The following is a 12,819-nucleotide window of genomic DNA, read 5'->3' on the forward strand; positions in this document are numbered from 1 at the left end:
AAATAAATGCCTGTATCCCTAACAGAGCAGCAGGGTGGAGCTAGCACACCCTTATATTTAGCTGCAGGCAAAGCCTTAAAGTTGTAGTGCATTTATTTTTCATGAATCACATAAATGTACAAGATCAAAACCTCCCCAAACTTTTGCTATTTACCCCGCTCTGCCTCTCATGGGGCACACCGGGATTGTTATCACTGTTTTATTTTTATTTTCTGAACTCAGGAGCTTTGGGATGGATCAACAAGCTCAGCTGAAGTTACCTCAAGCTCAAGTAAGTGCAGTTTCCCACAACCCTGGGAAAATAAATTATCAATTTTTTTTATTTTTTTTTTTTTTTACAACAGTGGAAAAAGGTAGTTAGTGGGCTTAAATCAGACCTCATTACATTTAGAAAATGCTTCAGGGCTCAGTTCTGGCCTCAAAAAAAAAAAAAAAAAATCACTCCTCTCTCTACCTGCCCCAGCAAAGCAAGGCTGGGAGGCAGCCAAGGTCAAAGCCCATCTGCAGAGGGCACGATTTGCTGGGACATCCAACACAAACAGGCACGGAGAAGGGAAAACAGGAGCTACGGAGAACCGATAGGATCTGCCTCCAAGCCCTCCCGAGGCTGCATCCAGCCTGAACCACCCCACTGCCTCCCTCTTGGCCTTACAACTCACTTTCATGCCCTGCCAGCCCCCCCCGGGCGCTCCGGCAGATGCCGTGCGTGGAACTGCAGCCTCCTCTGCCAAAGAGTGGGGGCAGCAGAAGGCTCGGCCAGCTCGTAAAAATGAGCATCTGCACTTTGCCACTCGCACAGCTGCACCGTGACAGCAGGGTCTGGAGACAGGGACGTTGTGGGGGAGAGGGAAATGAGTCCTTCACGCTACTGCAGGAGCTGCCACTGACCTGTCAGGGAGCCTTCCTCAAGCTTCAGGGAAAGAACTTGGAGGACTGAATAGGAAATTTCATCTTTCTCAGCATTTTCCCTTAAACTGTCCAGCAAAGCTGAATGAGGGAGAATGTCTGAAAACTCTCAAGAGAAGAAATCAACTGTCTGCCTCCCAAGCAAGTACCTACAGAACTCGTTTGCAGAGTCATCCTCTAATTTTTATTTTACTCCATTGAAAGGGTTGTTCCCTCAGCTGTCCCAACAGCTGAGAGAAGGACAACCCACAACCCCTACCACGAGGATCCACATGCTTCAAATGGCAACCAGCACTGGGCCTACCTTGCCTGGGACACTAAAACATAAAAGCAGCAACCAAGCCCAAGCTCTCCCATGAAATCTTGCCTCCTCTTCCAGCAATGCTCCCTGTCACTGATGCTTCAGCAATATTGACCCTGAAGTCTATTTTTTTCATGTATTTTAAGAAAATTTTGAAAATGTTTCTTCTCATGCAGTCTGAGTAGGGACTGCCATCCTTCCCACAACTCTCACTGGGGGACAGGGAGGTCCCTTGAAGAAGGGCAAGATGCTGCTTGGCTTGTTCCCTGTCAGCATCATTCCTTACATGAGATCACTAGACAGGGGTGAAAAGCCCTTTTTCCCCTCCACCTGTGATTTCAAGCTGAGAGGCAATTTGGGATCTCCCCTTCTCCTGCACAGGGCTCTGCAACAGGACCTGACACTCACCCAGTTGAAAAGAAGGAGCATCACCATGGGCTTAAGACCATTATATCAGCCTTTGGAATTGCGTAGACCAACCCATCCTCTGGAACAGGTTTCCCAGAGAAATGGAGGGTTCCACCCCTGAAAACATTCAAAGCCAGGTTGGATGGGGCTCTGAGCAACCTGATCTTGCTGAAGATGCCCCTGCCCATGGCAGGGAGGGTTGAACTTAGATGGTCTTTAAGGTCCCTTCCAACCCAAACTATTCCATGATTCTCCTCCAGAGCACTCCAGAACTGTCTTTGGGAGCTCCTTAACACAAGATGAAAGATCATAGAACAGTTTGGCTCGGGAGGGACCCTAAAGATGATCCAGTTCTACCCCACTGCCATGGGCATTGCCCAGATGTTCCAAAGTCATCTTCCACTAGACCAGGTTGCTCAAAGCTCCGTCCAACCTGGTCTTGGACACTTCCAGGGATCCAGAGGCAGCCACAGCTTCTCTGGGCAACCTGCAAGCACAAGTGGGTTCAGCTTTATCACCATGTTGCACCACTCCACAATGACAGCCAAGACATGGCCTGTCAGACAGATAGACCAGACCTGATCAGGAGTTGGTAATTAACTCATGACACACACGGCAGAGCAGCTTTTCTTGCTGCACATCCCATCTCTGGAGGGACACCACGAGGAAAAAAACCTTATTGTGTCAAAGTACAGGCATTTGGAGGCAACTCAAAAGCAGATCTCTTGACTGAAAGAGATATTTTTGTTTGTTTGTTTTGAACCACTGGTTGCCATTGCAGGACCTCACATCGGGCATTTGTCCTGCTATACAATTTGCATGCCAGATGCTCTTTCGTCTTGCTAATTGTTGAGACAAAGTGGATACTGAATGAGGGCCTTTGAGGCTGGCAGGGGCTGCAAATACAGCCAGTGCTGAGCTAATCCTGCTCCCAGCTAATGAAACAGCGAGTGTGTGTTACAGAAAATGCTCTCCTGTATTTTTAATAATAACACAAAAACAAAAAGCACTAGAACAATGGTGCACACCCTTAAAAATCCCTTCTCTGTTAAGGTCAAACTCCTTGCTGGCCTCGAGCTTGCAGGAAGACCAGCATGGCAGTGAATTCCAGAGAGAGGCAAAAACCACCTCGCTGGGTCCATTGGTTGCTTTATTCATGCTCATGCATGTCAGCCAGACCATGGCAGTGGGGCTGGACTTTGAAGGTCCCTTCCAACCCAAACCATTCTGTGCTCCTGTGATTGTGCCCAAGTGTGCACACACACACGTGCAGAGGTTGCTCTCCAGAGCAGGACACTGCAGCCTTAAATCGCAGTGCTCGACACAGGGCAGGCCATTGTCTCCAGCTTCCTCCATTCCCCTCAATATTTATGTTACAGCCACCCAGATCCATTTTTTGCTGACTGTGCCCTTGCCCGCCCTCTGCAGAATTTCATTAATCCTGCTTTGCTGGCTGGGGGGACAAACACTCTCTTATTGCTATTTTATTCCTCCCCTCTCCCCCCTCAGCTTCAAAACACTTTCAGGGATCTCCTCCTGGTATCCACACATAACCTCCCTCAGTATTACCCAGGGTGAGACAACATTCTGGGGACAAATGCTGCTGGTTAAATCTTAAGTCCTGCAAACCAGCACTGTTGGAGAACACTGAGCATTTGGGACCTGATTGCTGAGGAGCAGGAGCACAACCCAGGACCAGAAGGGATCTCACCATCATCACCACAGTGCAAACCTCTCCCAGGGAAGATGTAGCCCTTGAAGGTAGCAGGGTGAGGAGCCAGAGCTGCCAAAATGGAATTCAAGTCCTGCAGTCACCCTGGGGAAAGACAGTTATCGAGGAAAGACCAGGACAAACCTCAGCATCCTCCCCATCGAGCACCACCTTGCCTTGCACAGCACTGGCTGGATCGTTTTTCCCAGCACAGGAGCTCTGAGGTGATGCCTAGATGTTCCAGTCGGGAAGCCACCCAAGCTCCAGCTGCCTCATCTCCCCCCACAATCCACCATCAAGCAGATAGAAGCACCAAGGAGGTTTTTTTAAAAAAAAGTCTTGGAAAGAGTAACGTGCTCAACTGTTATTTACCTGGGTGGGAGTTAAGCACTTCATGCCATCAGTCCTCTCAGAAATTCCAGCTTAACTGCTACAATGAAAAGGAAATATTTTTCTACACAGGGGTTATTAAATGTTGCCATAGTGGCATGCGTGGGTGTGCACTTCGATATTAGCTAAAGGCCCAGATCTGCAAAGATGCACATAAATCACTTTACTCCCATGAAAACAGCAAGAACAGTCATAAAATGACCTGAGCGCTGAGATCAGACCCACCCAGACAACTTCAGTGTGAGCTACTGAGGTGTGAAAGAGGGAGAAACAAAAAGAGACAACACATAAAATTTTTATTCCACCTCACGGTCAGTTTGTTTCTGCATCAAGTATGTTTTTCCTGCGTTGATATAACACTTACTAAACTCTACTTGACTCCTTGCTCCTGTGATGGAAGGATGCACAGATGCTGGCTGGGGTTCCCTGTGCTTGGCCTGGTGCCCCCCCCCTCTCCCCTTGGGGTAGCAGCAGGGATCTGAGCTGTCACCCCAACAGTGCCTTTCCCATGGTGCCTTTCCCAACCATTTCTCTTTCCTTTGCCTCTTCTCCCACCTTCCCTGGGTAGACAAAAAAAGCAGCCACACAGTTGTAAAACAAATCAGCAAGTGATGTGCAAGCAAGAGCTGAGCCTGTTTGTGGCTACCAGGTGTTTAAGGAATGGAAATCTGGGAGGCACAAACATGTATTAGCATGGGATGGAGTGGTTAGGGAGGGCAGAGAGGAGGTGACATCCTTGCTGAGGCTTTGTTGAGCGATTTGAAGGCTGCCCAGCCTCACCTCTCACCCTTGGGCAGCAGGAAAAGGCAGCTGGCCCTCACTGCTCTGTCACTGCACCCTGTTCTAGGGGAAGGTGTCCCTGCTCATGGCAGGGGGGGAACTGGATGAGCTTTAAGGTCCCTCCCAATGCAAAGGTAGGATTCCAGGATGGCTGGAGAAGACACTGGGAAATCACTGTAGGGAGGGGGTCATCAGTGCCTACTTGCTCTGTGTCACTGCCCAACTTCCACTGCAGCTCTGACGACCTCTGGCTTGGTCCATGTGTCCACCAGCACTGAGTTGAAATGGGTCTGCAGGCACACGGACAAAAGGATGCCCTTCCACCCATTAGCACTTACAGAAGAGCTCCATGTCAGCTGTGTGGGACAGCCAAGCCCCACACAACACACAAGATTTGTCACAGGTACGTGGTATATCAGTTGGCAAAAAATCCCTCAATATAAAGTAAATGTGTTAAAAAAAAAAAAGAATGCTGAACCACAGTTGAACCCAAAGCATGTCAGGCCAGCTCCCTGCTGCAGCTGCTTCTGGCACCAACAGCCCTCAAAATAAAAGCTTCTGAGTCTTATATTTTTCTTTCTTGTACAAAGTGATGCTGGCTTATCTACCCCTTTCCACCCTACAAGCAGACAAGTAACACCTTACACGCATCGACTCTGATTGCCTTCACAGCTCCTCCATGTGCTCTTTATGCAGGAACAATTAAGCTTTCCTCAACTTTTCCATTAACCCAAGCAGCCCTTAGTCATGTCTAACAAACTCAGAAGTCTCTGTGTTTTTTAATTTGACTCAAGGCTCATGTCTGCCCTGCTCAGACACATGCAAAAGGCTCAATCCCTCAGTGCCTCACAGTCAAACATCAGCGTGACTGCTCCTTGTCCCTGCTCTGCAGAAGCTGAATGACTACATGAGATGCCAGACAGCTCAGAATCAGGTCCAGGATTCATTCTAGGAGTGTCTGGCTGCACAGAGATTGCAGGCACCCTTAGGATTAATTTGTTTAAAAGCATCCACCCATCTGCAGTTGGGTGGTAACCACACCACACGGCTCTGCCATCACCGGATTCACTGGTATCACTGCAGATGTTTCCTCACTCAGGTCATTAGGGTCTCTGGCAGAATATTTATCCTGAAGAAACCTAGGAGTATTCCTAGCCCTTCAACAGATTCGACCCTCAGCCACCACATGGTGCAAGAATTACTGACGGGAGATATGTGGACAGAGAAAGAACCAGGTCTCAGGTTTGCTTCCCTGGAAGTCAGGCTGAAAAATGGTATATGCAGACATGGCCTCAATCAATCAATCGATCCATCACGCAATCAATGCAAGAATGGAAAAGTACAGTTCATACATGGTTTGGGAGATTCAGAATCATAGAATCACAGACTGGTTTGGGTTGGAAGGGACCTGAAAGACCATCTAGTTCCAAACCCCCTGCCATTCCTTAGTCCATTCCCTTCGTCGACTAAGAAACCAAGACAACCATCAGGAAAAAAGGTTAGTCTAGACCAAACAAGGCAAAGCCACCAAGCTGAGTGGTAGAAGCATTTGGTGAAGGGCAGGGGAGGAGTTTCACCCTTTCTTTCACTGTCTCAGGCTACCTGCAGACTCAGGGAGGTGCCGCTATGCCTGGATTCACAATTTTGCAGTCACAATGGTTAGAGATTCATTTAGTGCTTGAATTTGTAAACTAGAAAGCTTAATAAAAAAAAAAACACATGCAAGTCTCTGCATCTACAATTTTCAGTACGTCACCTGCCCAGGGCATCATCTCCACTTAGTTTCAAAGGGAGGCATGATGATAGGAAGTTATGAAGCTCATAAAAGTCTTCATGAAAACGAGCGACCTCATCAAATGAGAGCAAGTAAGTGACACCACTGCAAGAAGAGCTGCAACATGAGCCTGACACCTGACCATTCCAGGTAGAAACTCCTTCCTGAGAGCCTTGAGCCAGCTCCATCCCAACACCTTGCCTAGTATGACCCTCACAGTATGAACTACCAGGCCAGATCTTAAAAGGATTTGCTCCTTCAAGCAATGAACACAATGCCCATGAGGATGCTTTACAGCAGCAGGCACTATAGGTTGTCTTAGACAATCCCATCTCCAGCCAGCAGAGCAAAATCCAGCCCTTCATTAATGACCTGCAGCTATATGGGAAAAATCAGGATATTAACTAGAATAACTCAGGAAGAGATGGTCAAAAAGAGGTGAGCAGCAGGTGTTGCACCACACAATCTGCTGAAACACAGCATCTGGAGAGAACAGCCTGAATTTACCCCCTTTCTCTGCCTTACCCCACTCTGATCCTCTCTCCCTTTGTCTCTCTCCAGTCTGCAGTATGTGGTGACTGTAATTATGGTTCACCTCGCTGCCATGCAGCCACACCACCTCCAGGTACTTAACTTCTTTTAATCTTGCTTCATGTTCCAGTCCCTGCAGCCCACTCGTGATGTCTGCTACTCTTCTTCCAACACCCTCAATTCATCAATAGCCATGTCAGGCTTTGACCTCCAATTTTCTAACTGCTCGGTTAAACCACTCTGCCACTGGCCCTGCTCCTGCCTTTGTTAAAAACGAGGGGGGAGCCTCATTTGCTTTCTTATTTGATCATCACTTCACTTCTGTGGTGTGCACTCTGCTTCCCTGTCTCAAAAACCCATCAACCAGCCCTGTTCCAGAGTGACACTGGGGCTGTTGTTACCTTTAATGAGAGGAAATTATGGTTAATGCTTAATTTTAATTTTTCCCCCTCCTTTAATTTTTTTTTTTAATGGCTTTCCCAGCAAAAGCAGCTTTGGCAGAGCACTGCCACCTGAATGCTAATGAACGCCAAAGGGACCTGACGTGTCTGCCTCCCTGCCAGACATCAAATTGATTTTCAAATTGCTTTGATGACATAAGGTGGTTTCACAGTTTGGACCTGTGTGATTACCTGAGCATTTATCTCAGTGGGTTCTTCCACTTGCCTGCTTTAAAATAACCCAGGCTGCTGGATTGGACCTTTGTGATGGAGGTTATCATCCCCTGGGCTGCTGCCAGATCACGGGAGTCCAGTCTGAATTTGGATTATTTGGATAAGGCTCCTGGCTGAGCCTCTGTAAACAAGAGTGTGGAGGCCAGTTTGCACTTCAATATCAATGACATCTTTAGCTTTCCACTTTTGGAGGACAAAAACAACCTCCAAAGAGGCAGTGTCTGCCCCATCCTTGGAAACGTTCATGGCCAGGCTGGAGGGGGCTCTGAGCAACCCAATCTAGTGGAAAATGTCCCTGCTCATCACAAGGGGGTTGGATAGATGGCCTTGAAAAGCCCTTTCCAAACCAAACCATTTTATAATTCCAAAATATAGATGGTTCAGTGTCAGGAAAGAGTTTTGGATGTCTAATGAAAATAAAAAAATTAATTTCACTTGGGGAATTTTGCCTGCTGTGCATGGGCTGGGACAGCATGTGGCTTACTGGTTTATGTTCTCTCCTTGGCCAAAAGCATGGGAATAAGGAAGGAAGGGCAATCAGAGAGCTAAAGGATGTACTGAGAAGCCAGGAGGTCCCTATGGAGAAATTTCAGAGCTCAGACACACTTGTCCCTCCTTCCAAACACTCACCCTCTGAGTGGATGCTGGATGGGAAGAAGGTGCAGCTGACAGAAGGGAAACGTGATTTAGTGGCGGCTGAGACTCTCTTCCATGAGCAAAAACCTAAGCCCAGAAGGGAGGAGAACACCACTTGCCAAAGGGAAACCTGAGCATCGGATCGCGCCAGGCGCCAGTTTTAGATCCATGGGAAAAGGCAGTGAACCAAGGTGGCCAAAAATACGACCCCTCACCTTTTATAGCACAGGTGAACACCCAGTATTTCATTGAGCCTCAACCCACTGCATGGTGAGCAAAAAACAGCTTTGCCCTGGCCAGAGGGATGCGAGGCGGCCACTGTGCCAAGCTGGTACGAGGTCTCAACTGAAATAAAAGGTATAAACTGCTGCAGGCTGAACTCAGCCTCCAAATCAACATGGATCAGAGACTGGGATAAGGGGGAGTGAAGGGAAACACAAACCACTCACATTAACCTGTGGGTAACATAAGCAGTGGCCCCAAAGATAGTATTTCTTTTATTCCCACGAACGGCTCTATCTCGGTACGTGCAACAGCTGGAATGCAAAGGGCTGGAGTGCAATTTATGGAGTGCTTTGTGATGCCAAGGGACGAGGAGAACAGCAGGATAGTATTTATTATCAGTATTTTACATAAAAAGGAGCACAGCTCATTGGTAGTTTACATTTCTGGGGCACCTTTCATCTCAAAAGATAACAGAAGCATCCTGGCTAATAAGGGAGGGGGGGGAGGTTAAGCCAAAGCCTTGCCCCACTGGCTGTACCCAGGCAAATAAATATATATAAATAAAAATATATATATATGTATATTAGGGACCAGAGCAATTCAAGTCACCACCTTCAAGTGCAGCCACTTACAGAATCACAAAATCAACCTTCTCCCCAGACCTCTGAGTGAACCCTTGCAGTGCCCACCCAAAGAAGTAATCAGCATTTAGCAGCATTTCTCTCCCTGCTTTGTATCACCATGTGGGCACTCCCCACTTGCACTATATAAAGAAAAAAAATAAAACACAGGCAGCCTAAATAGACTTTGGACAAGGAATGGAGGGACAGGACAAGGGGGAATGGCTTCCCACTGCCACAGGGCAGGGTTAGATGGGATATTGGGAAGGAATTCTTCTCTGTGAGGGTGGGGAGGCCCTGGCACAGATTGCCCAGAGAAGCTGTGGCTGCCCCATCCCTGGAAGTGTCCAAGGCCAGGTTGGATGGGGCTTGGAGCAACTTGGGCTAGTGGAAGGTGTCCCTGCCCATGGCAGGGGGCTGGAATGAGATGATTTCTAAGATGATCTTTTGATCTCTTCCAACTCAAACCCTTCTAGGATTCTACAGTATCTCTTCCCATTGTGTCAAGCAGAGACATCACCAACAATAGTCACTTACAAACCCTAGTGTATCAGGGACTTGCACAAAATAGCCCAAGGGTGACAACTCAGCCTTTTTTTAGGATTAGGGCCACAGCAGCTAAAGCAAAAGAAAAACCACCATGCAGAGCAGGTATACTTTTACCTATCAAGCCACACAAATCCGTTCCAGATCCTGTCCAAACTCTGCTGCTGACAGAGAAAATTAATTTTGCCTTGCACCCTGTGGCAAAGAGAGCTACAAGTTGCCTTTTCCAGACACAGTTGTTTACAGCATGAGTAACACAAAACATTTTTCCCCCGCATACGGGCAACCATCTGAAGGCCCTGCTACACCAACACTCAGGCAGCACCAAGCAAATGTTTGGTGACATTTCCCTATTGCCATCTCATTAAATGAGCTCTAAAAAACCCAATAAATACTGCTCTGGTGCTAGTCAAGTCTATTTTAACAGCAGAAATATCCACCAGCAGAGAGTGAAGCGAGTCAGGTAAAAGTAACAGGAGAAGAGAAAATATAAACTTGAGCATCCCCCCTCTCCTCCAGTGAAGAGCAATGCCTTCCTGTTAGCAATTAAAGAAACAAAAGCTACAAGGATGCTGCCACCCCTCTGCACGCAGCTCTTCCCAAGGCTCGGATACGGATGACAGCTACTGGATCCACACTGTGCAAAATGTTCCTCCAGAGGTTTGAGACCTCTGTCTCGCACGCTGTGGCGTTGACAGCTCCGAGTCACCAGCGGGAGTTGGGATTCTCCAGCAATTCCAGTGGGATCGCTCACCGCCCCCCAAGCTTCCCAACCACCCCTGACTTGCTTTTGGGATGAATCTGGAAGCTTTGCCTGGTAATTAGGGAAGTCAAACTGTCCGGCCCTGACCTCCAATCTGCTCAGCCCCTCCATTTGATGATGTTGCCCTTGCAAAAAGGCTGCCAGTATTTTGGCAGGAACGGGCTGCTGAGCAACTGATAACACGACAGAGAATTACATCCCTGGAGACTGCAAAGGGATGGTTTGAATAGGGGAAAAAGGCACAAAGGATTTCATGCTCTGGTTTGGAAATTCAGCAGCTTTTTCAGAGTAATTTGTGGACAACCCTGTGATTTTTATTTTATTTTTTTTCGATCTCATCTGTTTCCTTCCTACTGAATATCGCATGGTTTCCTCCAGAACCCAGTATAAAACCAGTAGAGACTCACTCCAAAGCAAAACTCTTCTCTTACCAGTTCTTCAAACCCAGGGGAATGATTACAGTAGAAAGGAGCTGAAGACAGAAATCAGCTGGGGGCTGATCCTCAAAGATCAATTAAGCCTCTGGTATCCCTCATTTTGATGATGCTCCTCCCTGGGCTCCAGCAGGCAGCATGATGCATCTCCTGCCCAAAATGCTAAGGAAAGAACACACATTACTGCCTGCAAAGAGGGCACATCAAGATCAATGGCTTGTTGCAGTACCCAGTGTGGGAACAGTCTCGCTCCACCTCCAGACGGGTGGTAACAAGCCCTACAAAGCAAAACATCTTGCACCACCGAGCTGTCTGTTGAGTTTAATCTCCAAAAAAAGAGGCACTGCCTGGAAAAAAAACAACAGAGTTTGCTTTCTAGCAGGTAGGAGGATGGTAGTAGGAGAGTGCAGCAGCTTAGAACTGTAAAATCATAGAATGGTTTGTGTTGGAAGGGACCACCTAGTTCAACGCCCCTGCCATGGGCAGGGAACCTTGCACTAGACCAGGTTGCTCCAAGACTCATCCAGCTTGGCCTTGAACACTCCCAGAGATGGGGCACCCATCACCTATCTGTGCTTGGTGGGCTCAGCTGGGATAATGCTCCATAAGCTGTGGTGCCACCTCCCCAAAGTGCCTCATCACCTTCTCCAGCCCCGCAGTGGCCTCTCAGTAACTCCTGCCATTGGGTTATTCAGGCCCCACCTGCTCCCCTGTGGAGCCCAGGATGGCCAGGGAGGGCTGGGATGCTGTTTTGGGCACCACAGGCCTCCTTACAGCCCCACCATGAAATCCGGTCTTTAGGATCATCAGATGTTAAGGGGTTGTTCTACCTATTCCTGCAAGGGTTTTCCATCAGTTGTTGTCACAATTTCCAAACCAGGGCATTCCGGGAGCTGAAAGGGGTGAATAAATTAATATTTTTTTAATCCAATGACATCTCCTACTTGTGCTAAAAGTGAGAAAAAAATAGCTTGAGTCAATGAGAAACAGATTTGGGGGGGAAGGGAAAGGGGTTAGGTAAGATGGAAAAAGTTTGCTACCCCTACATGTTTTGTTTGAATCAAAACAAAATGTACTAGTTCGCTACCAAGTCTTGTTTAACCTTTCCTCCTTCTGTTAACTGTAATTTCCAAACAAAAATTAAAAAGCTTCATTGAGAAGATGTCAAAATGTTTTGGCATTTCCAAAATGACACATTTCATTTTGTCATCTCACATGAAATGCCTAGACATTAAAAATAAATTAACTCTCCCTGGGGATTTTCAACATGTCCACTTGCCAAATTCAATTTAAGCTTGTGCATAGTTCAGGCTTTCCCAAATTCAACTTCTGAATTCACAGAATCACAGAATGGTTTGGGCTGGGAGGGACCTTTAAGACAATCCAAATTCCAAACCCCCTGTCAAGGGCAGGGACACCTTCCACTAGACCAGGTTGCTCCAAGCCCCATCCAACCTGGCCTTGGACACTTCCAGGGATGGGGCAGCCACAGCTTCTCTGGGCAACCTGTGCCAGGGCCTCACCACCCTCACAGTATAAAATTTCTTCCTAATATCCAATCTAAATCTACTTTAATTAACTTATATTGGAAGTTCAGTATAGTTTTGGTCCAGACTGTGATGCTGATACCCTCAGATGGATGATCCACCTCTGTACATTCCCAAAGCTTGATCTCCAGCCAACATCTCAAGCCTGGAAGTATTTACACCTCATGAAAATATTATATATGAAGAGAATGGGTTAGCCTGTGACCTGAAAACAGCCTCTCAAATTATTTTAACATGTGTTTCACTTCTAATATACTGCTGTCATTCATGGGGATTAATGGCTTTTATTAACCACCTGATCTGAAGGCACGGGAGAAAACTGTCTCCCCGTGCACAACTCAGAGGGAACATTATTTATCTGCTAGTGCTAACACATAATAAAAACAATTTCTGAGTAGATCTCACCTCCCATACACAGACGACCATGTCACGCCATGAATGATTTGCAAGGCTTTGGAGGCAAGACAAAACCAGACAGCAATGACAACCAAAGGCATCGTCTCACAACCCCTTTTCATATGAGTAACACTTGTGCAGATAAGCAAATCCATCAACCAAAAGCCTTGGTGAAGA

General features: G+C 47.2%; 1 protein-coding gene across 1 annotated transcript in view; it reads right to left on the reverse strand.

Annotated features, from left to right (window-relative positions):
* Nucleotides 1–12,819, reverse strand: part of ZBTB7C (zinc finger and BTB domain containing 7C) — a 128,132-nt gene that overhangs the window by 106,776 nt on the left and 8,537 nt on the right. Inside the window, exon 1 of the mRNA XM_027656163.1 lies at nucleotides 10,697–10,745. The gene's annotated coding sequence lies outside the window, so the exon portion shown is untranslated. Of the gene's footprint in view, nucleotides 1–10,696 lie in introns of the transcript that reaches the window.

Source organism: Corapipo altera, unplaced genomic scaffold, assembly GCF_003945725.1.
Source record: "Corapipo altera isolate COAL_440 unplaced genomic scaffold, ASM394572v1 61553, whole genome shotgun sequence".
Classification (NCBI taxonomy): Eukaryota; Metazoa; Chordata; class Aves; order Passeriformes; family Pipridae; genus Corapipo; species Corapipo altera.